The sequence below is a fragment of the Leptonotus elevatus genome, chromosome 3 (genome assembly GCF_054856555.1).
Source record: "Leptonotus elevatus isolate MCC_2025b chromosome 3, RoL_Lele_1.0, whole genome shotgun sequence".
NCBI lineage: Eukaryota > Metazoa > Chordata > Actinopteri > Syngnathiformes > Syngnathidae > Leptonotus > Leptonotus elevatus.
Window position 1 is genome coordinate 12642329 of NC_141241.1, and position 27748 is coordinate 12670076.

General features: G+C 39.2%; 1 protein-coding gene across 4 annotated transcripts in view; it reads right to left on the reverse strand.

Annotated features, from left to right (window-relative positions):
• esrrga (estrogen-related receptor gamma a) overlaps positions 1-27748 on the reverse strand; it is a 213237-nt gene that overhangs the window by 105807 nt on the left and 79682 nt on the right. For 3 of the 4 annotated variants that reach the window (XM_086070957.1, XM_086070958.1, XM_086070956.1), the window contains 2 exons: positions 23229-23277; positions 22935-23157 (listed from right to left, as the gene is read on the reverse strand). The gene's annotated coding sequence lies outside the window, so the exon portion shown is untranslated. Of the gene's footprint in view, positions 1-20958; positions 21067-22934; positions 23158-23228; positions 23278-27748 lie in introns of those variants that run through there. The other variant, XM_086070961.1, reaches the window with a different exon arrangement.

Sequence of the window (27748 nt, forward strand, 5' to 3'; positions counted from 1 at the left end):
GAAGCAAATTTTTTGGGGGGCTTTCTTTTGACTAAATAAATGTTACAGAATAAAGTGATGAAATGTTGAATAACTCACTAACTCATGTTGACAACTGTATTTTCTTTTTTGGGGATATTATTTTCCTTGTGCATCTGCGAGGGATTCCCAGTGAATCCAAGCTCAAGAAGAGGAATGACTTATTTTATTTTTTTGCAGCGGATATGTTTCAATCGGAAATATACGTAGTCACCCACTAAAATGTATTATTATTACTACTTCTACTGCAATACTTTTAGACTCAATTATAGTATATTATAGGGATAAGTAACTACCGATACCGGGTATTGGTATCGGGCCGATTCCCGGCCTTACTTCAAGGTATCGGCACTCACAATGGCGGCCTATGTCAGTATAAGCCACCCTTTTGTGGCAGTTTTACAATCAGGAAGTAACAATTAGAAGAATAGAAAATTGCCATTAATTTCATGCTTAGGTGTTTCTTTAAAACTGTTTATTTATTTATTTTGGGGGGGAATGTATCAATTTGATGTACTGGGATTGGTCTGAAACAAAGTGGTAGTGAACATCCTTTGAATATTATATAAACTTACGATCAAGTCCTTCTAAATTCTTGCAAGAACAGAGTCATCATTGACCAGGGAAGAGCAGATTGAAAAGAATGACTCAAGAACTCGCCTTTAAGTAATTTGCTATTGATCGACTAAGCTTTTCCCATAGAATTGACCATTTCTTATGGATTACCAATGCTTGGGCCATTTACACCATGTCGAGGTGTCTAGGCAACAAGAGTGCTGTTGCTACTAACAAATCCAGTCAGATTTAATCCAAAGTAAATCTGTTTGTTTTGGGCAATGGAACAAGAGATTGATTATGGAAAATAATAATGTAAATAAATGGAAGCTATGTGGGGACTTATAACTCGCCCCCCAAAATATGAATGGGCAAAAGTCTAATTCCGTAGTTTCCATACAGACACATACACACACACAAGCGCACACACACACACATGGGCAGTGGTGGGAAGGAAAGGGAAACCCGAGCAGGACCAGAGTGGGATAACAGGAGTCCAGGAATAGTTGCAATCGATGGATGGATATGGACAGAACGGGGGGTTGAAGGGAGAGATGAGTGGTCTCCTGGGTGGTGTGGTGATAGTCTTGCTGGGGGTATGCGAGACCGAATCCTTTCCAAAAGCAGAGAAGGAGGGGGAGCAACAACACCAGGAAAGAGAAGAAAAGTGAGCAGACACCGAAAAGAGAAATGACGTCCACAATATGAAGTGAAAGACAAAAGCTTGATGCGGAGGAAGCGGTGAAGTGATTTGACTTTTGACGGGACACACACAACTCGAGAAGAGCTCTAAAAACAAATATCGATGAGAAGACCCAGTCAATGGCCATCAGAGGAAAACAGAGCCCACCATTAGCCAACCAGTCAATCGCTAAAGCATTCTGGGTAATTCTAGCACACAAAACACCGGCAAGAGAACACCCTTCTTAACAATGTACAATCCTACCATGTGTGATTAGCGGTTAAATCTGTCCCTTATTAACTTCTTGGTATTAAGTATCTGTCATGATATTTATCTGTTACACACCTGTTCCTCTACTTAAACAGCCCTCATTGGTGCAGTGCGCTAGTATAAATGTGTGTGCGTTTGCCCGTCTGTGTGCATAAGAGGTGGGAAAAATTGGGCATTAGCCCGCGAGCTAATCAATGGAGGAAAACCACGGAGGCTGGACCCCTGCTTAAGTTACCGCCATCACTATTTATAGGCAAACGCACGAGTGCGGGCGTGTGTGCGCACGCACATGCATGTACATGTGCACTCACAGTTCAATCTGGCACAGCCTAGCATGATCATATCAGACTCAATATGTTCTATGTGAAACAAGATGGGTAAGCAGGTCAACAGTATTTGTGGCAGCAGGTAGCAGATCATGTGACTATACCATTGTAACCAATGTACTTCCATGACAATCCAAGCAGTAAGTCAGATTTATTAGTTCAGACTAGAGGTGTTCCTCAAGGATCGACCTCCGGTCCACTTCTTCTTTTTTTTTTTTCTTAACTCATTCACTCACAGCCATTTTCACTGAAGCAACCCCCTTTGCTCCCGGCTGTTGTATTGTGTTCTATTGCTATAAAAACATGGAACCTACCAAAAGAAAGATTATTTAAAAAAGTCTATTTCTATCTGTTTCTGTTTTGCAGCAATTAGCATTAGAATATAGCTAAGTTTCATAATTATTCACAAATCTGTTTAAAACTGTGGGGAAATCAGCCTTTTGCAACATGGCCCTGGTTGATCTCTTATACTCTGCTGCCACCTGCTGGCCCGTTTTTGTACTAACTACCATTGCTTCAACCGTTCTCTTCAGTACAGAGGCTGCATCAAAGCCTTCTATATGCTTTAGCATTGAAAAAAAAAAAATAATAATAATTATTATAAATACGTTGTTGGGGACACTGTTAATATTTAAACTAGAACGTTGCACATAAAAAGAGGGAACATTTTTCAAAGTCAAAGGAAAACTTTCACATTTGGGGAGCTGCACAAAGTCGAGTGAACCACTACACTATCAGTGACCTAACGACTACTGCAGTACAACACTAAATCCTTAACATGGCAACAACACAACTTCTTCTTCCAACTTCCTCCGCCGTCTCTCGCCTCGCCCTCTTATCTATCTTTCCTAGTGGGAGGGAGACAGATTAACGTCACCGCTGGTTTTACTTATCATACTGGTGCCAGCGCAGCCCTGCGAGGGATCGAGTGGAAGCACAGTGCATCACCACTAAGTGTTGTCAGAGTGGAGATGGCGAGCGCTTGTTTAGTACTCTTTGCTGCTGCTGTGATTGACAGCAAATATGTGAGGCTTTGTCCTCGTTCAAGCGGCATCAGGTGTGAAACTGTTGCGTATTACCTTACGGAAAACAAGATATTGTGCTTGTTCCTCTCTCTTTTTATTGTCCACTGTATTTAAGAATGCATTTGGAAGCAAACACCGCTGTCATTCATAAGAATATTTTGACAAAATGTGTTTAAAAACAAATCATGTAGACACTCCCGCCAGTGTTCAAGCGAAATCCGTCAAACCTTTACAGTATACTGAACATTTAATCATAGATTTTCCATTTTCACATATTGCATGTTGATAAAAGCTAACAAAGAGATGCTCTGCAACAGCGCACGTGTGCTAATGTGTGTGCGCCTATTATTGTGTTACCCAGGGCCACCCCCACTACCACTACACAATCACAACATGTGCACACAAACACCGAGAGCTTAATGAAGCAGAACTCAGCCTAGTGCCCATTAGCCTGGTAATTAATAATTTCTCCCTGCCTCTTAACACACTTATCTTCAGGCAGGCGGGGGGGTGGGGCGGGGGGGACGAGGGGTGGAGGGGCGGTTTTTCACGTGTAGTTTTCGTGCCTGTGCACGTTGACAGATAAAAGTGTGTGTCTAATGTAACATTTTGTTTTATATTATACTTCAGCTGCGGTGAACATCTCTTACGAATAAAGTAAAAGGATGCCAGTAAAAGCACACTGCAGTTTAACAGCGATTGGTTAAACTTTTTTTCATTGAAGTTTTGTACATCCACTCGGATTTTGCGCCAAAACAACACATGTGACTTGGCCATATCTTTTATGCAATCGATGAGCCGTGCCATGTGCTTGTCACTCACTCTACCTTTGTTTTTCTCGTTGAGTGAGCATCCTCCCATGGATTCATGCAAAGCATTTTGTAAATTGGGTTAAAAAGGGTTAAAGATGTATTTCATAATTTTTAACTCGGGCAACATCTACGTAACATATTCTGTCAAAAATGAGTGTTTCAAAATAAAAGAGCCACTGAGGGAAACTGTAGTATTATATTGGCATGCTTTTATTTTGAAGGCCTACTTTATGACACAATGTCCTGCAGCCACTTGTTGAGTGTTTCTGAGCAGACGGGGAGTGTTGTTGCTGAGTTGCATTTTAGAATGCTCACTGTCTGTTGGAACCCTTTTTACAAAACACAACAGAAAGGATGCCAGTCATTTGAAAAAAAAAGGGTGAGAAATATGATTGGACTTAAAAAAGAACTCATAGCAAAGTATGACAATGGCTCAGGCCCTCATTTTTGTCTTCCATTCACCATCAAGCGCCTTCAGTAAAGGTAAAAGTGATGTTAAATGTTCATTTAACTTCAACAGTCATTTATATTTGCTTTACACTGTTTTCTGCATGTCAAATTATAATTACTCTGTATATACAGTGGACCCCATATACGGTACATTTAGTTCAGATCTTTTTCTTTTCTTTTTTTTCAATAATGTATAATATAAAAAAACAAAAAAAACAATTTGGGGGGTTTTATCCTCCAATTCTCACCCATTTTTCATGGAAAATGCATATCAGCATTTTTGAAGGGTTTTCTGGGTTCAAGTTTTGTTTTGTTTTTCATCAACTGCAGTTCAATAGATGTTAATTACAGTATATATGTGTGGTTTCCCTATTTGCTGGCCACTGTGTGCATTTAACCCCTCCTCGAGGAACAGTGAGCAGCAATTCCATGCCGAGGAAGCAAATCCAGATTTTGTGTCAAGAAGTAGCCAAAATTTACCTTAGAACTGGCAAATTCCTCACAGAAAGACCAAAAGGTGGAATTGAACTTCTTCTTGCCATGAGAGAGAGAGAAAGAAAGAGAGAGAGAGAGAGAGAGAGAGAGAGAGAGAGATAATTCATCAGGTAGCTGAAAGTTGAAGCACTCCCTCCTCTCCTTTTGCTTCACACAGAGCGTCTCCCTTTCTGCTCTTGCGTCAAGTTCAAGACTTTCACTTATGTACCATTATGCTATTGACGGGAATCCATTCTGCTCAGTCGTCTTCCTCTTTCGTTTCCTTACCCTCCGTCAGCTGTTTCCCTTTTCTCTTGTGATCTAGATGTTGGACCAGACCAAGAGGGAAAAGACCAAAGGAATAAAAATGAGGAAATGTAAAAGTAAAAGGTCAGACGGTAATGCTAGTTTACGGAAAAAATGACTTGTCTCCTGTCATCCTGCAAGCTTTATTCCTTCCTTCTTTCTCTCCCTATCCCTTTCATTGTGTTCACTCTTCACATTCACATCAATGAACAGAACATCAAAAGGGTCTGAGTTGGATGAGGAGTGACAGTGTTTGCTATTGGTATGCGGGCGCACATCTGCTCCAAAGTGTGAGTCTAAAGGCCTCCACTAAGTGTTTGTCAAGAATTAAAGACACTGTTCTCCGACGATCTCTGAACTCTTCCTTCATCTCCTTCTCCTTCCAACCCTCCCTCCACTTTTGATCTTGACTGTATTGTTTGGCTTAGTCGACCTACTATGTGAACCGCCACAGCAGCAACGAAGGAGATTTTTTAGATGTTGTGTTTGCATAACTCAAGAACTTCTTAACTCATTCACTGCCATTGACGGCTACAGACGTCAACAATTTATTTAAACTATTTCTATTAGTTTAACATTGTTTCCACTTTTATTAACAAAAGAATGAAAACCTAGAAAAAAAATATTGTACATTTAGAACAGATATACAATTTGTGATTAATCATGAGTTAACTATTGAAGTCATGCGATTAATTACAATTTAAAAATTTAATCGTGATAAAAAAATAATAATTCAGGCAATTACAATTTGTAATCGTAATTAATCGCATGACTTCACTAGTTAACTCAAGATTAATCACAAAATGTTATATCTGTTCTAAATGTACAAGAAAAAAATTATAGGTTTTCATACTCTTGTTAACAAAAGTGGGAAAACATGTTAAACTAATAGAAATAGTTCAAATGAATTTTTGACGTTAATAGCCGTCAACGGCAGTGAATTAATAAAAAAAAGATGATTAAAAATTAGTGGCGTCAGGCGATTCAAATTTTTCATCGTAATTAATGTCATGACTTCAATAGTTAACTCACGATTAATCACATTTTTATATCTGCTTTAAATGTACATTAAACAAATTCTAGGTTTTCATACTCTTGTTAACAAAAGTGGAAACAAATGTTAAACTAATAGAAATAGTTTAAATTAATTTTTGACGTCTATAGCCGTCAATGGCAGTGAATGAGTTAAGCAATGTCCAAAAACTTTGTGGTGGGATGATTTACAACAATACTTCTGATTTCAAATGCATCTTGCTGACGAACAAATGTAACAGATTCTTAATGTCATTGCACTTTAAATTTGAATTGTGATCAGCTTGACTTGAGTATTTTGTTCAGGACTCTCAACGACTTCAGCCTAATTTCCACAGACGAGTAAAGTACAACTCACATGTATTGAAGCAGTCACAAACGATACCATTAACTCTTTGCACTTTATTTCCACAAGACCTGGCTTAAGTCAGGCTTTATTGACCCTCATCATCACCGTCCGCTTACCTCACAAGTGTGCATGAGGGCATGTGAGGGAAAAACACATTTCTAACAGGGTTGCACTCGAGGCCTGGAAACAATGAGCAGCAATTTCTTTGAAGTCCAACCCAATGTTCTATAGGGCGGAACTGTTAATCACTGATAACCGAGCGGCATCTCATCTCCCCCTCCTCTCTCCCTCTCCTCCATTGTCACCCTCCTCCTTCTGTCTCTTCACCTCATACTTCTCACTTTTTGTTTTGTTTTACCCCTTATTCTCTCACTCTTCTCATTGTGTCAATTCTCACGAGAGTCAGAATCCTGTGTTTGTGTTGTGCTGGTAGGTGCTCTGAATGGTGAGGCAGTGAGCCTTGTGGTGCCAGAAAAAAACGACTGGAGTTGATTTTGGCGGAGAACGCTGGTAATTCTCTTAAAACCAACAAAGCCGTTCCATTAGCCCCCCGCTGGTGTGCTGGAAAACAGACGCTGTGGCGCTCCCAAAACACAAGAGCACAACTAAACATGCCAGAAATGCACACACACACACACACACACACACACGCTTCAGAGACATGCCTATATTGCGTGAACAGATAGATGCACACACATTTTAGACCATTTTCAAACACTATAGAGACCTAGGCATCGGCTCGATACAAATGATAGTCCTACTGTGCTACACTGTTAAAAAAGAAAAAACAAGAAGTAATAATTATTTGAAAAAAAAAATACCAGCTTATTAAAGAAAGAAAGCTACTCTACCACCTGTGCCATGCCGCTCCTGCTGTATGTTAGTATATTGATGGTAACAGGAGGAATCCTTGTCCCTTGTCTGTCTCATTTTGAACACACCAGCAATGCAGTATAGTGGCAACTGACAAACAGCAAGAATGGCATGGCTCAGTTGATAGAGTGGCTCTGAGTTTGTTCCTCAACGCTTGAGTAACTTAAAAAAATAATAATAATAATAATAAAATGTACGCAAAACTCTCGTTGTAAAATTTAATTAGAATTTCTGAGTGAAAAAAACTTTACTAGTTTTTTTTCGAAGTAAATATTATTCTTTTTTTACAGTGTATATGAGCCCACTGTAAATATACTGTATGTCAGAACCATTGCTTTGCAAGCGTGCGAACTGAAAAAAAATGGCTAAATGACAACAACTGAAAATCTACCCTGACCTGTGTGTCTTTTGCCATATTGGACTAAGAATTTTTGAACACCAGAAGGAAAGTCCAGGCGCAGGGAGTAAAAGTATGATGTCCGAAAAATAAATATTCAAGCAAAGTACAGATACTTGAAAAATCTACAAAAGTACAGTAAAGTTTGTTCTTTGTTCCTTCCCATCAATAGACTTTAGAAAATCAAAAGCGAAAATTAGTGAATAATAATAATAATAATGAATGTAATTTATCAGCGTCTTTCAAGACACCCAAATTCAAATTTTTTGCAAATCCCATTTCTACATCGCTAAAAGTCTGAACACTCCTGATGTTGTTGCTGAAGTAAACTTAATAAAGTGTCTTGCGACATTTCAATTGGCTCTGTGGCGCACAGACGGGAAAAAAAAATCAAGCTGGCAAACAGAATAAGCGATTGACAGAGTGGCAGTCACACACACCAACAGTCGATTTGAGCTCTGTGACGTCGCGCTATGGGATACACACAAGCACACGCGCGTACCAGTTGGGATATCCAGACCTGCCACTGAACAGGATTACCTCTGTCATGGGACAACTGGTATCCCCTCATCAGCCCGCTAACACACACATACTCATTGCGCACGCCACATGCTAATGCTTCGCTGGGCAAGCTGATAAGAATGTGTGTGCATGTGTGCGCGCGCAGACAAGTCTCTGACGGCAAGGATTACAGACTCTTGACTCTCTCAGCGACCAACTAACCAGCGGCAACATGCTCGCTGCACATGCAAACACAGACAGGAGGTGCGGTGCGGCGCACTGCTACACGACAGCGTACGTGTGACTAACTGAACTGGAGAAGAATATGGATTGATGCAGTTATGTTAAGACCCACCTCTTCCATATAGAAACATTAAAAAAAAATATTAGCGCTCTCACACACTATAATTCACTTAAGATCCTTATTTAAACACACTTTTTGTGTGTGTATTGATGATGTCATGAACGTCATTGTGCGTCATGCTACTGAAGCCTTTTCCTCCTCGCAACTTACACAGCTTGCCTCCCTCGTCTACTAACAAATGATGAATTTTGCTAGTAGACAGGGAAACATTCTTACATTTTTGGAAAAACCTTTGTAGTCGCTCGTTATCTAAAATGGCCGCTACATTTTAAGATTGTACTGTTTTGAAGTTTTACTATACAAACGTTATTTTCTTTTTGAGATTTAATGATAGGTATGAATGTCAACATGAGACTTAGCACAATACCTGTACTCTATTGACAAAATCTACATTTCTCCTTGGATCTTAAGTCACTTGGACTTTCCCATTGTTGAGTATTGGGCAATTCAATGAAAACTTTTTTATTTTATTATTTTTTATTTTTTTTAAATCAGGCAAATACATACTGCTAGCTCAAGTCAGTCATCGTCATCTTCATCTTCTTCTTATTATTATTATCATTATCATCATTATTATCATTATCATCATTATTATTATTTACAATCAAAGAAACTCAAGATGCTAATTAGCGAACCACCAGGCTTCCCATCTTGTCTCCCTCTGTTGGTCATCGCTAGTTTTCGTGTTTCTCGGACGGGTTGTGATTGTGAAAACAAATTCCTTATGAGTCTGATTCAGATACTGATCATTATCTCATCTCATCTTAACTTTATTTATAAAGCACTTTAAAACAACCATTGCTGCATACAAAGTGCTGTGCGGGGTAAAAATCAGTCATGCAATAAAGACAGGTAAAACTAAATTAAGAACACAAAAATAAAATGATTAAAAGTAGGTAAGTAAATAGCGGCAAGTCAACAAAATAAATACTAATAATGAATAATACTAAATAATAATAAAATGCCATGTCTCATGCGGAGTCAAAAGTCATCAAATAAAAGATGTGTTAGATGAGTTTAAAAGTGGAAAAAGAGGGAGCTTGCCAAACATTTAACGGATTTTAACGAGTAGGGCTTGGCCAGGTCAATTTAAAACATTTTCAAACGTTCAGCACCACAACGTTTTTGACAACGGAGCAGATGAATCAGAATACCATTTTTTTTTACCTTGGAGATTCAGTATATAAATTCTATTCCCACATATCAACAAATCTGAGTTCAACCGGCATACGAAACTGATTTTGTTTAACCATAGAATTGTATCAGCCATGCTTGTATAAATGAAAACAATATCAGCCAGTACGCCTCTCACAGCAGAGACAGAAAATGAGGCAGAGCGGGAGACCAATGCAAGGATAGGAAAATAGAAACGGGAATAACATGTCAGAGAGGACAAGACAAATGTTAGAGAAAGGGAGAAGGAGCACTTAACCCCTGGTTAGTGGGGTCAGTTCCCAGTGGTAGTGGGGGAAGAAGGTCTTGCACACACCCACACACCGAAGCATATTAACACACATTGCCTCTACTGGACAACCAAAATCACGAACAAACTTACCTTAACCGATCATTCTTATGTCATAAATTAATGTTTGTTTAGCGTTGGGTTACACAGAAAAAATAAATAAATCATTTTTAAAAAATTGAGACCCCAAATGTGCTCTTATAGTGTGATGCACTCTAGATGACCCAACATCGAGTAATCAAAAGAGGGAAAAAAATGCATTATTCAAAAACACTGCCATCCTCATATTCAACACTTTTATATACAATATGTGACTTTGAGAGATGTGTGGGTTTAGAATTTGGGGCCTGGACTGGTGAGTGACGTGGGTGTCAGCGAATGAGCGTGCACAATTGGTTGTTGTGTGTTCAAGTTAGCTAGCAGCTGGCTCTTAACTGGCTAATCATTATGCATGTTGAGCGCCTGAACATCACTTGTGGATGGAGCAGCTCGTGTATAAATGTGTTTATTAAGTGTGTATTTTGTTACCGCTTGTTCAATATTCTAGTATATGATATATATACAATAGTCTATAATAAACCAGCAAATACTGGTGCCTTGTGTTGTCAGTGACGGTCTTACTTTAAGGTAGTGGGTACTCGCGGAGGCAGTCGATACAAGCCGCGATACTCAAAAGAAAGAAAATCGGACCTTGAGTAAATTGTCCTCAGTAGTACTTGCCGCCATACTGCGGCAGTTAGACAAATTGGCGAATCATCATCTGCGTCAGAAAGAAAGGAAAGGAAACTTTATATATCAAAAGTATCCCGCGAGTACTCATACTGGTATTGGCTGGACAAAAGTGGTATTGGACATCCCTAATCATTTGTGTGCGGGTGTGTTTAATCAAATAGAAAGTGTGAAAACAATGAGACAGACAATTGGAGCAGGTGGGCAGAAAACCCTGAAATAGGGAGCAAGTGAGTGCAACTTAAAGTGCGGAAAAAAAAGACAGCGAGAAAGAGCATCAATTATTTAGCCGAGGTAACATGAAGCTTCCTTGGATCAGGCAAACCGCTGTTTGGTCCCCAGAGAGGACAGAGAATGAATCAGGTTGAATTTATTAGAGACTGTGTGTGCGCGTATGTGTGTGTGTGTGAATACAACTCAGGCACCCACCTTGGTTTCTGCTATTATGACACACACACACACACACACACACACACCCCGACGCGTGCACACTCACACATCCTGAGAATCCCAAGCCTGTTTCTAGTTTCATTAATAAAACAGCCGCTCTTTATATGTGCTCTTCCCCTCTCTGTCTTGCCTTTCATCCTCTGTTTGTTCACACACACAGAGGGATTTCACTTATGTGTGTGCGTGTAACCTCCGACTGGGATTTGGGGATGGCCCGACTGTTTGTTCATCAGTCTGACAATAGTTGGCCTCGCTGCGGTACATGTAAAATGTGATCTCTCTTTCATTACAAGTAATGGGGAATGCCACTCAACACAGGGTTTTCTATTAAATGTTCCCCATGGATATTAATAATATAACCCAATGTTGGTTTGTATATTTTAATATCAACAACATTTTGCCATTTCATTTGTCTGTTTAGTCATTTTTTCACCGTGTTTCTTGACTCTATGAGGAAGTAAACCGGAATAAAAACGTATTGATGTTCACCTGCGTGCGTATAAATTTAGCGACTGTCTTACGGCTGTGAATACATCCGGCTGACGCGGTGATTCTGTCTCCAGCACGGCAGTTGCATCTTATCTGCACCACCATGACGTCTCTACGTGCGCGTGCATGCATCATATCTGGAAGAGGAATCTTTAACAACACTTTTTCACATTAGAGAGCAGGAAACGTCAGAATGCTATTGTAAGAGATCCACTTCCTGTCCGATAAACAAAAAAAAGTGTCTCGCGCGCGCGCGTACACCGACAGGAAGAAATCCTGACAAGCAGAATTTGCTCTGCGTGTGTCTGTGTTTTTCCGCCATCACTCCCATCAGTCTCGGTTTCCCCGTCTTTCTCTAATAAGCAGAAGTTTGCAGCTGAGGGCAGATGGGGCAGCGCAGATGAGAGGGAAGACAGGCATCCACACGACATCAAGAGAGAAAGAGAAGAAGCAGAGAGAAAGTGCACGACTGCAAAACAGACACCGGGCCTTCGGAGTTGTTTTGTAGACGTCACACTGAAGTACATATTGAAGTGTTGTTTTATTGCATATGAACATGATAGTAATGCATTTAAATTAGGAGTGTCAGGCGATTATTATTTTTTATTTAATCACATGGCTTCAATAGTTAACTCACGATTGATCACAAATTTTATTTTATGTTAAGTTTTTATCCTTTTGTAAAGGTAAAAGTGGAAAAAAAATGTTAAACTAATAGAAATTTGGCTGCATCTTTTAGTCACTGATACAGTCATTTCAAAATAATTCATAAAATTGAGTTAAAATTAAAAAGATGTACTGTAAGTGAAAAAAACGAGCGTGATGGTTGGTGTTGGTCATTTTTCTGCCACTAGATGGCATAATTGAATTTGTAAGACCAGAGCCGTATATAAAGAGAGTCTGGCCAACTGAGAAACACGGACGCAAGCGCATGAGCATGCCTATTGTTTTGCACGCAAAACAACTTTCTTTCACAAACTATGTGTAGAGTTTCTTTGATATTTTCCCCTTGTTTTATTTTTTAACGTTTGATGTATTTGACAAGCTGATAATATAAGGAACACACTGCATGTATGATACAGGCTATTACTAGTGTAATATATTTTTGGTGGAGACCAAATTGGCAAACACACGGGGGAGTCTTGTGCTGGCATGAAAATCAGGATCCGCCGACATTTGCACATTTTGCAGAAACTACAAAAACAGAGCCCTTAATGGGAATGCATGCAATGCATCGTGTCCCCCAAGGTCCACATGCAGACGCGTGGCCACACAAATGACCTCATCATGACACCCACATGTAAATCTATTTGAAGCAGAATAACAGAACATTTCTCAAGTATGCATTCGGAGAACTAAACGCACGGACAGGCTCTGTCCATGGTGCTGAGAGTGTGTGAACATGAAATGACATAAAGACTAGAATCACCAATGCAAAACACAGAGAAGCATCTAAAGCAAGACATCCTTTATTGATCCCCAGAGGGAAATTTGTCCGCTTGCTGTTCCACCAGCAGCCTGTTGGTGGTCTCATGGGGTAATAAGTTGCGATTCAAGTTCTCCATTGGAGGAAGTGAAGAAGAAACATGCTCCTTTCACATTGGCATCAAGGAAGGCCAGAATTGTACTCCTTCTTGTTACACATTTGTGTAATCTTGTGATCAAAATATGGATGACATCACTCGCGTTGGCTGCAGCAGCTGAAGGTTGAATATCAACAAACAACTGACGTTTTCTAACATCTGTTAGTTTGTTTTTTCTGGCGAGTAACCTCAAATTCCGCATGACGATGAATAAAAGGTAAAAAATGACAATAAGGGCCCGAGCAATTTAAAAATACAAAATCAATCTGCTTATCCTTCCTGCGGTAGCAGATGCAATTCATAAAATGACTATGTCATGCACTGTACAGTCAAAACAAATGTCTGTGAGGTAGGTTTAAATTAAGAAAAGTACTCATTTCTTTTCCCGGCTGTTTGTCTCCTATAGCTTATAAGGAAAGTAATAAATATGCATGAAGCACATGGAGTACATGGAGGTGACTACTTGACTCCATGCATTCTTGGTTCTCTCAGGTACAAAAGAAGCGAAGGAGATAGGAGAGCTATCTCGAGGGAGCACGCTGTTGTGTTTTCACACTATCACAAGCTGAAAACCAACACACTAACGATGCAGACTGCAGACAAAGTGGATTTCAACGGGTGCCATCATTAGCCTATATAAATTGTATGACAGTTCTTCCTAATACATTTGGACTTTTGACGTGAATATGCAAAGCACAGATAGCCACAAGCTTGACAATGGCAGTGAACTTGTCAACAAGCAGCAGTTTTGCTAATAAATAATAATAAAGAAATAAAAAACAGGCCACGATATACAGTAGCTTCAAACAGTTTATTGCCACTCCCAATTGAGGTTCACTGTAAAACTAAACACAAAACTAGGATATGATGGCTTGTGAACGTCATGTGACTAAACCCAGAAAACAGGTGAGCTGTGATTGGTCGTTACATAAGCTTTTAGGCATGTGAGGTTATTTTCAGTCAAGAGCAAGTGGCAAAATGGCCACCCTCTGAGATGGATAAAAACAGGTGGATTCCACAACAATAAACATTTTAATCAGAATGCCGTGTTAAGAATAGCGAGGGCACAAAAAACATATTGAAAATAAAAATTGTATTTGACTTCACCTTAAAAGTCTTAAAAAAATAATGATTTTTAAATGGTTATTGTTTAAAAGGTTAGATTGTATAATTAATTAACTCATTCACTGCCATTGACTATAGACGTTAAATCCATTTGAACTATTTCTATTAGTACAACATTCCCCCCCCCCCCCACTTTTATTAACAAGAGTATGAAAATCAAAAAAAATATATTTACATTTAGAACAATTTGTGATTAATTTTGAGTTAACTAGTGAAGTCATGCGATTAATTATGATTACAAATTTCAATTGCCTGATGCCTCAAATGTTTTATAATGTTTTCTTTTTTTAAATTCATTCACTACCATTGACGGCTATAAATGTCAAAAATTAATTTTAACTATTTCTATTAGTTTAACATATTTTCCACTTTTGTTAACAAGAGTATAAAAACCTAGAATTGTTTTTATTGTACATTTAGAACAGATACACAATTTGTGATTAATCGTAAGTTAACTAGTGAAGTTATGCGATTAATTACAATTAAAAATGTTAATCGCCTGTCGCCCCTATTTTTGTATTTTTTGTATTAATTTATGGCAGTGAATGAGTTTATAACAATTGATCAAAATTACCCCGTAATCATCAAAACTTAGTATGATTCATTTAACAATGCCTTTAACAATAAGGACATTTTTATTTTTGATAAGGAAAAATATATATGTATATGTAAAAGTATGACAATATATGCATAAGTCACACTGTTCAATGTGTTCACTATTAATAATTACTATAATAACCTTTGTTATTAATAATCAAGCTATATTAGCTGTATACTAGCAGTTTTTTTTTTTTACTATGCATACCTACTGTTTATTGTGTAACGGATGTTAAAAGGGGTAGGACCTGATAAGGTTATGGTTCTTCCTACTCTTTTTTGAACATGTATGTGTAAATGTGTAGCTCATGATTGGGTGAAACACTGTGAAACTTTCTCATGTTGCTTTCGTTGCTTTAATGTTGTGTTTGTTGTTTTATTTGTTTTGTATATTTTGTCTTGACACATGTACTTTTATAACCAGTCTGTTTTTTTCTTTATAAAATTTAAAACAAAAAACCAAAACAAAAAAACAATACAATAACAAAAGCTAAAGAGAATGGCAACTTAGTAAATCAGTGTTTTTCAACTGACCATTTATCATACAGATTTTTTTACTAGGATAAAATATGACTACAACTTGATATGCCTTCTTCCAGTTAGACAAATTGTCAAGCCAATGATGAATTAAATGTCTAAAATTAGTCTCGGCAATCAAAAGCAAAGATGAACTGCCTTGGAGAAAATAATACGTAAAAAAAAAAAAGCATGAGAGGTGGCTGAGATGAGGGGAAGAAAAAAGAGAGCAGGAAGAGGTACAGCGGGGATTTAGGGAGAGGGAGAGCGCGGAAGGGAACGAGGGAAGACGAGGGAGGTGAGCGGGGTCAGACGGCGGAAGGAAGCTAAGGTTTTTATTTCCTGCTGAGGTGGGACCTCGCATTTACCCCTGAGGTCATTGGTCAGAGGCAGGGTGGCTGGGGGCGCTGGGAGGGCGGGGGTTATGTATCTCAATCGTGAAGAAGAGAAAATATCTTTACAGCAAACGCAAGAAGACGAGACAAGTAATGGGAAGAGAAATAAGTGGGAGACCTAGTTTCAGTCAGGAGGGGAATGTGTAAAGGTGGAAAGGTTGCGGGAGGTTGAGGAGGTGATCGTACTCAAGGGAGAGGGGACACAACACACACAAAACACTCAAATTGTATATATGAAATGCACATAAAATAACACCATATAGACTAAAACTGCATTTCTAGTATGCTGTTTGGACAGATGTGTCTATAACAAGGGGTATTAAAAAAAAAAAACTCAAACCAAACCGAATCATTCCACTTTAAATTATATCAAGATATGTATCGATGGAGAGATGTAACTTTGAAGGAAATGCAACTTTGACAGTAACTCACTGACAATTCCATTCATATTGACAACAAGAAATTAATTTGAATCACCCTTTCAAAGTGAACCACGCCATTTTGAATCGAATTGTAATCCCACTGACTAAAAGGGAATTCAATCGTTTTACTTTGAAATGAACCATCCTCGAATTGTGTTGCGCCCCACGTATCGAGATGCGTATCGAAACGTTACTGTGACTAACAAAAATATGTACCACTCTTTTTTAGGGAGAAAAAAAAACTGTTGTGGTTTTGATAACGACTTGGGCCTACTATACTAGTGTGTATGGTGCACAGTAAATTCTGTAAAGTAATTTTGACTCTATTTGGAGTGGGAGCAAATAGACACAGTTTTAGAGTAGGCTACTAGTTACACTTGGAAAATAATAAAATAAGGAATTGAAAAAAAAGTCACTCAAGGGTTGAGGAATGAACTCACGACTTTCAGTTTGGGAGACTGCACCTCCTACTGTTTGCTCATCCCCAAGAGACCATAAACAATGTTTTGGTCTATATACTCTAAAACTATTTGGTCCCACTCTAGAGTTAGGAAGATTCCAGCTGACACGAGCGATATACTGGGGCTGCGTGGCTCAGGGAATAGATAGTCTGTCTCCCAAGCTAAAAGTCGTGAGTTTGTTCCTCAAACCTTGAGTGACTTTTATTTTATCCAATGTTTAACTTTACTTTTCCAAGTGTAAATATTACTCTAAAACTGAGTCTATTTGGTCCCACTCTAAATAGAGTCAAATTTACTCTACAAAATTTACTGTGTGGTACTTGGAGAGTTACATTATTTTGGAGGTGGTGCAAAAGCTTGTGAACCATCTTTTTCTTCTTACTAAGATAGTGTGAATAATTCAAAATTAAGCTTCCAATTTTTGTGGTAACAATTTGAGAAGTGTCCTGAAAGGCAGACCAATTGATGAATACCCGGAGGGAAATTCACATTTCTTCACAGCTATGGTGTCATTAGTATCACGACTCAAAAGTGTACGGGCCTGGTTTTTCTTTTTGAACCACGTTTCTATTTTATTCTTAAGACTGTCATTCACACGTCCCAGCACGTACTGGACATCTGTATGACAGAATATGATTCAGTCAGCTAAAAATATGAATGGCCTTTTAGCTCAGCCAGCCACATGGATTAACAACTCTTCCAGCTTTTCCACTGGGCTCAAACTCTGTGGCGTGCGCTCTTTAACACACACGCAAACACGATGAGCACGTTGACCCACACTGGTGGAGAGACTTTGTGCGTGAAAGTGGTCAAACGCAGCTGAAAATGGCCCCTCGGGATTATAACAAGAACTCCAGCATTTCGTGGAACATTTCGCCTGTTCTGATACCGAACAGCAAGGTTGAAGTTCACATTTTGCTGTGGAAAATGTGTCCTTCTTTTCTTCTTGGATGTTGGATGGTCCTCGCTGTTGGCTTAACAATATGATAATGGATCACAAGGAAGCATGAATCTATGCCACCGATGAGGAAATTCCATGTAAAGGCTTATCTATCTTTAGTAATTCCATGAAAAGAGCGCTGAGGGGCAAAACATGCTGTCCCCCTGCTAATGAAGCTTTCAGCCCTGTGCCACATCCCCACAATGACAGCTGGCAGGGGAGGGGCAGGAACTACATGCCATGAAATAAGAGGGGGTAAAAATTGATTAGCAATTTTCATTTGCGGCAAGCTAAACAAAGGAGCTCCGCCGGCGTACGCTCTCTTGACGTCGTCGGGGCAGGGTAGAAAGTGATCTTTGGAGACCTCAAGGCATCTATTGTTTAGTTAGAGAGGATGTGGTGTCGAGGGGATTTTGTGCAAGGGCAACGGGGATTGCGAATAGGAGGGCTGAGGTGAGAAGCTAGTGACAAAAGGGCAAACTGGAGAGACGTTAGGGACGGAAAAGACAAGAGTGACAAAATGGCAGGTGGGGGCGTTAATTGAACAGGCCTGGATGACAAAATTCTAAAGAGCGCAAGGTGTGGAAATGGATGCATTACGTGTGCAGTCCTGTGGCAAAACCACGTTGCTGAAGTGTTCTTGAAGATCTTTTTGGACACGGCCCGAGATGAATGATGCTTGATTAAAGCCCGTATCCCAATGAGGGACGAACATTTGCAAATGTTGGTGGAGTTAGTGAATCTGCACTCCCATCAGAGTTCATCAGGGTTCATTCAAGGTTCACAAACGTTCGCTAAATGGATAATTTCAAACATGTTCAAAATGTCCTTTTGGCGAACATTTAGCCAACATTTTCAAACTTGAACGAACCCTGACATGAAATCAAAACTCGCCACACGGTGGGCTACGGGCTTAAGAGTGACACCCATGCAGCTGTGTGTGCATGTGTGTCAAAACGATGCAAAAACACATACATAAAGACGCTATAATTCATGCAAAACAACTAGAAAACTAGCAGCTGTTAAATGAATGAGAGGAGGGGGTATGAGAAAAAAAATCAACTTTTAAGCAAAACACTAAACAATTCTAAATTTAATTTTCTGCAAGATTAAACACAATAATGACTAGCTTTATAAAAACCCATAACTAATGGCTTCCAATGAGCTAATCTATAGGCATTGATCTGCCGGGTATCTCACAGTCTTGAGCTGCAAAGTGCATAAATGAAAGACAAAAGAAGGGTGGGTGTGGATGGATGGATGAGAGGAGGGAGGGAGGGTAAAAACAAAACGCAAACAACTACATTGAGGGAGCAAAAACAAGCATATTTTCGGGATAATTATACAACGAACATTATGCTTGTGAATGTACATAGATAGGAACAAATATGATTATAAATTAAACTCCTTATGGTTTTATGAATTTCTTATTCAGGAGGGATAGAGTGAAATGAAACAATCGGACGGAATCTTAAAAGCAGAGAGGGTTTCTTGTGTTAATCCCTATGGATTAAGCTTCTAAATACTCCTATTGGAGACAATTAATTCATGCATATATCACTTTCCGGCTCTTTTCATGTCATTTAAGATGATGGAGGGTGACTTCCTAGGAACTCAGAGGGTGGTTGGGTACGCATATCGACATTAATGCACACCGCACTTTCACGACGGGATCTCGCGGCTACGTAAACCGTGATGCAGCATAGACACACGCAGAGAGACTTCACTGCCGATGTATACGTTGAGATCTTAAAGAGCAAACGAGGTTGCGAGTGTGAGGACCGAGAGGGGCCTCTAAAAAGTTGACTGACGTATTCTGACAGCTGAATACTAATCATGAGATCAACCTCTGGCTAAATCTACAGGATCTCACCGGGGCTTCTGGCTGGGAGCAGCATAAAAAGGATTAGCAGTAAATACAGCAGGCTTAAGGAGAACAGAGAGACACCAGTGGACAGTCTCAACAACTCGAAACTAAAGGTTGAGAGTAGGAACCAATGGAGAGATGAATGACAATTAACAATGCAAATGAATGGAGAAAAGTTTTGGGCTTTAACAACAGTGACAGCAACTCATTCGGATGTTGCCAACTGCTTGTTCATCAAACCAAAGCAGTCAGCGGCGAAAACTGAATCCATAATAATCCAAGCAAGGGAGCTAAGAGTTTGAGGATCACGCCATCTGGAAGGTCATGTCAGGTGTTGTCCACGGTCATCTTACAGTTCATATTTTATACCAGGTGTTCCCCACTGCTGGGCACCCGAGTGAGACTCAGCATTTGGAAGTCCCAGAAAACCCATTAATTAGCACTCAAACATCATCCAGTTTGGATATCTTCCGTTTTAGAGCTCGGGTTCTGAAATGAACTGAAATGAACCTTAAATAACATAAATGGCCAGTAAATGTTGGTTATGCATTACTAAAATGGAGCCTTGGATTTTACATTTCTAGTGGTGATAAAGTACCTGATTTGCTGCTGCTCGACCAGGTTTCTCCAAGCTACCGATTACTCGTGGCGTAGTTTGAGTAGCTAAGGCTAACTTCAAAATAAAGTAAACGGTAATGCAAATAGCCTTAGTAGACTTTTACTTTGAAAATGGGCCGTGCCGTGGCCTGATGGCTAGCTTGACTTCCCTTTTCGAAGTTTAGGATTTCTTTATCGTACTTTTGATTGCCATTATATAGTTGCGACAAACGTCAAAACAATGCTATTCCAAACTTAAATTAAATCGCTAATTTAGGACGCTAAGAAACCGCAGGTTAATTACGCCGTCGTTGTATGGCACGGCACAAATCTACGACGTTAGTGGCAGCTAGCTGTTTAAATTTGGTAACGGGTGATTGGCTGGTAACATAATGGCGCTTTTCCACCGGACCGGTTCCACACCAAGGCGGCATTTTTTGCCTCCCTGCTTGACACTCAGCATTAAGGGTTGGAATTGGAGGGTTAGATCACCAAATTCCCGAGCACAATCCCTGCTGCTCACCGCTCCCTCAGGGGATGGGTCAAATGCGGAGAACGAATTTCGCCCCACTTAGTTGGGTGTGACAATCAGTGGTACTTAAATTTTTGTACAGTTTTTTTGTATGCATTTTGTGACCACTGTTGTTTGAAGTTAAAGCAAATACAAAAAAATGGCTATAAAATAAATGTGAAACATGAGAAGCTCGCTACTGTTTTGCTTTTCTAAAAGTAGCTCACGGTGGAAAAAAGGTTGGAAACCCCTGTTCTAGATTTGTGTTCAACGGTACGCCAAAACAGTTTAAAAAAACAAAGATGTCCACTATAGAAACAACTGAGGATTTACATACTGCACAGCATTAGAATCTGCCGCTACAAGTTGAAATCACTCACCCTCACGTTTCATCTCCCTTTCTCCGTGATGCAAGCTCTGTTCCATCCTTATTGTCCAAAGTTCTTTAATAACAGACACCCTGCACTTCAATCTGACTGACACTGGTCCCACAGTTGGCCGACAGAGCTCACAAACTAACCAGTGACATGCTTGAATTATTGAGCGTCTGACCTCAATTGGTTGGCTGGAGCAGGCTAAAGCACACGGTGCTTACACGGGCTACTACGTACTGCACAGTCAAAACATGCTCACCCTGCAGACACGGGTTCATAAAGTCTATAAATAAACTGTAGCCTGTCATCTCTGAGAGATTGCAATGCAAATTCATAAATACAATGAAACAATACTATATTAAAAGACTGATTGGACACCTGAATAAGCTTTTGCTGCCATGAAAGAAAACTGAAATATAGTCACAGACATGCTATCTATACACACAACGTGCTATAATTTGAACTCTAAATATATTTGCTGAGTCTGTCGTACTTGTCCCGCGCCACCAATGATCAAACAAACTGGACACATGATTCCCACCAGGCCTCATATGACACGGTGCATCCTGGGGATTTTTTGGATAGGGTGTGATGGCATCCGCACTCGCCGATGCATTCCCACTGGCCGGACATCAGAGTCCGTGTGAAAGGGGAGAATGTTTCGTTTGCCTGCCAAATGTCATGATGTCAGCCATTTGGCATTCCATGCAGTAATCTTCCGCTGTAATGACATATATCTCTTAAAACGCTTTCTGAAATATGAGTAACACATTGGCTCTTGTTATACAGTATGTTCATGAGTGTAACCCGACTGGTTCTATGGTATGCTGTGTGGATTATGTCTGATGATTGGTTACAAATAGTTCAGTGGGACAAGTTGTCTTGCAAACCTCATCTTGCACGGACACATCCCTTTAACGACAAGACAAATGCATTCTCCCTCATTTTACTTATGAGCTTCAGAAACAGTTACCCGTAAAAGTGTGATATGATTTCCGTTTACCATTATACTGTTACAGCCAAGTCAATCTACCTCAAAATAAAACAGCAAAAAGATAGAAATGGGGCAAAAGACACACAAAAAAAGCATAAAGTCACTTAAAATCACAATCTGTTCTCACATGAATATATTGCAGCCGGATTTTTATTTTATTTTTTACTTAAGTTATTCCATTGGTTTTCACTTGACTACGATGGTACTAGACATCATTAGCCTTAAAGATAATTGCCTTAGCCACTATCAAAACGCCAATAAAAACTAACAATGTGCTTGCTAAAAATTTATATTTTTTCCCCTTTGTGTTTGTTTAGATCACCCGGATTATGGTAGTCCACAATGGTCGAGTTGAAGCACCTACATAAATATAAAAAAAAAAAAAAAGACTAGGACAATTATGATATTAGGCTAATGATATGTAAATTACCCTTATAAAATGTACCTTGTGATTTGGCACCGCATACAGACTTGATGACTCCATTTGCCCCCAAAAATATTTCTCAATTAAATAAATTGGGAATGAACGGCAGAGCAAATTTTCTCCATCTTAAAACTTTTATCATAGAGGTATGTATGAGCTCTTGTGGGGTCTGGCGATCTTATACTGATGTTATGGATAAAGTTCAAAGGTTTGCGTGACTTTAAGATATGTCTAGACAAACTATACAACTTCAGGGACGTTCCACTTTAGATGTTTCAACCAGTGCTTGCAATTGTTCCAAATGTAGTGCTTAACTTTTTGAAACATTTTCTACAATCAATTGACCTTTGAATCGATGGAGTACGGCCTTGTGTCCTTTTTGTCCACTTTTGTTGTTTTTTAAATGTGTCACAATCTTCAGCATCTCACACTGGCAGATAACGGCGATGATCAGCAGCCAAACACACCAGTTTGGCATGTCGGAGCATGAGTACTAAAAAAGACACACACACATGCACACACAACACACACACACGCTTCTCACAGCGATTGCATGTTACTCACTCAGTCCGGCTCTCTTCAAAGAGTTGTGGTGCACTTCTCAAGGACGCGGCTGTCTCACATCTCTCGTCTCTTGTCACTGTGGCATAATTTGTCTGTCCCGCATTCTCATTTGCGTCGCAGCTACAGAACGCTGCCGTCCTCCTCTTCTTTCCCGGATAGCAGCTGAGAGGCAGCGCTCATTCTGCAACGCCATGGGGCAAGGCTCCGCTCTTTCCTCAAGTGTCTGGTAGTACGAGAAGGAGGAAGTGAGACGCTGAGAGGGAGGGAGAAAAAGGAGGCGCTGGACCTACTGACCACATGGATGGACCACAGCAGAGTCTCTGAAGAAAGCCAGACAAAGTCGCTACAGGGAAAAAAAAACAAAAAACATTTTACAATTTGTTGTGTGCATCTGATAGAAAATACATTAATAGTCACACTTGAGTGGGAAAGAACATGAGACTGGTAAGACTGGTCATAAAGATTTGTTGTAAAAAGGGAGGACATTTCAGTCACTCAATCTTACCATTTATTGTACTAGAAAATGAAACCCGTTGAGATAGAGGTCTCTTTTCCAAGGGTGATGTGAACAATGTGGAGCACAATTCATGCCATAACAATAACAATTAGTGATTTGATGTAGTATGGTTAAGAAAATAGGCCACATATAAGGTGGAAAAAGTTTTTGAAGAATTTTTATTTTATTCTTTTTTTTTTACTTTACATTTTTTTGTCCTTATGGGCTGAGCAGAGATGGGAGGAGTGGGCAGTTACAAACACCAGGGACAGAGAGTGGGGAGTGGAGGGAGAAGAGAGAACAAATGTGCATACTTTATAAGGATGCCTTTTTGCTATGTCAACTAATGTGCATTGTCCTAAAAAAATATAATAATAACATGATACCAGCAGGTAATAGTTAGCCCCAATGACAACATGAGTAGCCCACATGTCTGTTCTAAAAAAAAAAATGTATATGTATTTATTTCAATTTAACATGATACACATTTCCTAATGTACCAAATATTCTATATTTTATTTTAAAATAAAATAGATTATGTTCCATGCATTAATTTGCCCAACATTATTATTATTTTTTTTTAAAGAAGGAAAATAAATAAATTTTAGTAATTTTAACACCGTGATACCGCTAATATTTTGCTCACAGTTATATATCGTCAAAATCTAATACTGGCTCATGCCTACTCAGCGCGAGGCCGTTCCTTTCCCAAAGCACTCCTTGTGTAAACGTAGGCATCACATATCACTTATTGTTCAACTCTGAACGATTGTATCTTGCATGCATGGAGTGTAATAGTACTTTATGCAGATACTTTATGCTTTATTCAGTGTCAAGAGACTATCGGAGGACGGAAATTATAAGGCCTAAGAATGTCTGTATCATACAGTATGAAAATATAGAGATGTAATTGATCCTCCAATATTTAGTGACACTGGATGACAATGTTGTTGCCTTCTTAGAAATTCTTTGTCTACCCGTCTTTAATGTTTTTACGTATATGCAGTAAATTATATTACATTACCTTGCTGTTGACAGGGGCAATCCAAATACTCTCGCCTTGCCACGGGGCCAAAGGGAAGCCATGCTTATGCATTTATAAAGAAGCAACAATTGATTTGCTGTGGGAAATGCAACACATCAGCACTGGCTTATCACTCATGGGATCAATCGGCGTACTTTTAGTTACAGAGACATCACCACTTTGAGTGTGTTTTTTTTTCTCACACACAAATAATAGTGTCGATGTCCATGTACAACTTAAAACAGTCCTATGCAAAGTAGGGCCTATACTCTCTGACCGGTTCTTGCAGCCTTTAGGAAGCCAAGATTAAAGTTAAAATAAGGGTGAAAAGAAAAATGTATGTAGGCGGTACAAGTGAGCAAAGTCAACTTTACTAAATTTAGCAACTTTAGCAACTACATTTAGAAGACTTTTCTGACCCCTCAAGCAACTGTTTTACAAAAAAAACCCAGCAAAGTCAGAAACATAATACATTCCTGGAAATAATCATTTGGGGGGTCCCGACTTGGCTAATAATTTATGCATGGTGGGTTAATGTTTGGTGCAAAACATTTCAGCACATTTTAGAAAAAAATGTATTTGCTTTATTAATTGTGCATGGCTGCTTACATTATTGTTTAACATTTTATTTCCTACTTATAAAATACTGCATATGTATTTATACCAAACCATACATAGATTAAAAGTAAATGCTAAATACAAACATACTGTAAATATATTAAATCAAGGTTGGCTTATTGGTGTGGCCCTCGACAACCATTGCAGCAAAATTAAATGCCCACCCCTGACTTAAACAGCTGTTTACTGAGTTGCCAAATCCTTCTGAAGGATGTCGATAAACATTGTCAAGAAAAAGAAAAGAAAAAAAAGCCTCATAATACCTTAAAAGGATTAATTGGCACCGCTTGGGGGGGGGGGGGGGGTTCTTTTTTAGCCTTAACTAGGGGTATGTAAGGAAAAAGAATATGAGAAGATAATAAGACTATAAACAGACAATTAAGCAAACTACCTGTCAAAATGTCACCATTGAGTTTTTACTTGGTGTTGGAAGTTAAAATAATGTCTTCTTCTTTTCACACTTTCACCTCTGCGTAAAGGATGGTTCTGTAATTTGTAAGTATGAAAATGTGGCCACAAATGTCCACAAGACAAAGTTGTTCCTAAACAAAGTGTAATAGGATAACAAAAAAAAAAAAAAAAGGATCTTACAGAAGAAAGAGGTTAAAAGTGAGAGTGTGGAGCAGGTAAAGATGGTGGAGGGCAAGGACAGGGGTGTAGGGTGTAACTCACTCCTGTCCCCATCACCCAGTCCTAATTTACCCGGAACAATCAATCACATGAGGAGGCAGACACTGATAGAGGACTACCGTGCAACAGGATCCACCGCACACATATACTGGGAGGCTGAGGGTTTGAATGCAACAGGATCTATCCATTCCACACACACACACCGTTTTGCTGACTTGAGAAAATAAAGTTTGTGGCTCATATCTGTCGCCTCCACACTGACTTCTAGCAACGAGACTGTAACTGTGGACCAAAGTCACCTCCACTTGTGAGGACCACAGCGCCAGGTCAGGGCCCATGGGAGATAGCGGGGATAGGAGGGTGCACAGCGAGAACACAAACAGTGTCATTTTTATCTTTCATGCTTTCTGGAAAAATAACACGGTAACATAAAAATTGTGTGAGGAAGACAGTGAGGAAATGCAACCTGATTTAAGGATCATATCCATTTTAAATCTGAAGCTGAACTTCCGCAGTGACTTATTGCAACAGTGACCAACACTGTGAATCTTAAACTCGTTTTATTATTTATGACTAATTTGACTTAAGACTAATTGAAGTAGTGCTTCATTTATCCAGTAAAACATCCCAAAGCACCTATCTGTTTGTGTGTTGTGCCAAGAGACATCTCCATTATTTATTAGAAAAGGATGTCACATTTAATTTAAGCCCAGAATGCTATTAATGAAAATGGAGCACGGGCAGGTTAGCAGACAAAATAAAACACAGACATTCTCAATGAGACTTATTGTCGCTTATAAATAAACAACTTTTACAGTAAAAGTTGTACTTGGGTGAAAGGAGCCAGTGGATATTTGTTTTTGGATTCAATATATTCCTTCATCAATTAATAAAGTACATCTCGCTTGAATGTTACAAGGTTTTGATGTGACAGAGGTGTGTAATTCAAAGTCATGTTTACCTCAGCACTATATGAGTCATTGAGGTTGTAAATTGATGTAAATCTTGCCTTAATTTTGCTACAGGTTTGCCAATCTCATGCCATTAAACGTATAGCCTGCATAGCACTTCCATTGATTAACAAAACGACAACAGCGTCAATGTGTCACAATGTGCACTTGAGGTCAGGGACTTATCGCCTAATTTCAACTCTTTCCCCTCCCTCCCGCTGTCTCGCGCTCATCCATTCGCCGTTTCCACTCCCCCCCACCTCTGTCTAAATAGGTATTGAAGTTTTTCTATTTAAGGCAGAAGCTGTTTAACTTCCTCGAGGTGGGACGTGAAAGGCAGGCAGAGGGCCATCCATCTCGCTATCCACCTCCTGACATCTTTAAACGCTATCGACACCCACGGCGAGCATTAACATGCAAAACTGCACCGCACGTTTGATTTGATTAGCTCATTGCACGCACTTTCTCGTGCCTTGGCCGCACGACATTGTGGCTGCGCTGGAATGGATGTAGATATTTTCGCAAAATAACTGTCATTGTCAAGTTTTAGGGAAATAACAGTAAAAATTCGATTTTTTTTCTTTTTTTTAACGTTTTTTCAACATTGTCAAAATGACACCAATTTAAAGCAACCAGAAAAGAAACATGGTTTGTTAGGTCAGTACCACATGTGTATTATCCTGGCCTTTCTGAATTTGACATACAAAATTCATGGATGTTCATAACATCTTTATCGAAAGATGAACAATTTCAGCTTTTAACTGGGATACATTTTGAAAATGTTTTCACTTCACTTCACTTGAGCTTTCTTTTTGTAAATATGATGTCAATATGGAAAAATAATGTTGATTTTTTTTTCATTAAATAAACGACTTTTTCCAACACTTACAAAATGTGGACTTCTCCAAGACAACATTTTATATAGTAATAAACATCTTAATTACATTTTGTTTTTAAAGTGGCCTATCCCTCAGTAAATTTAAAGGGATAATTGACTCATTGAGCCATTTTTAGCAGTAAAAAGTTTATATTTTGTCTAGAATTTATTTGATAACTTCATTCTTTTTCATGTACAATTAATACCGTAAAAAAAAAA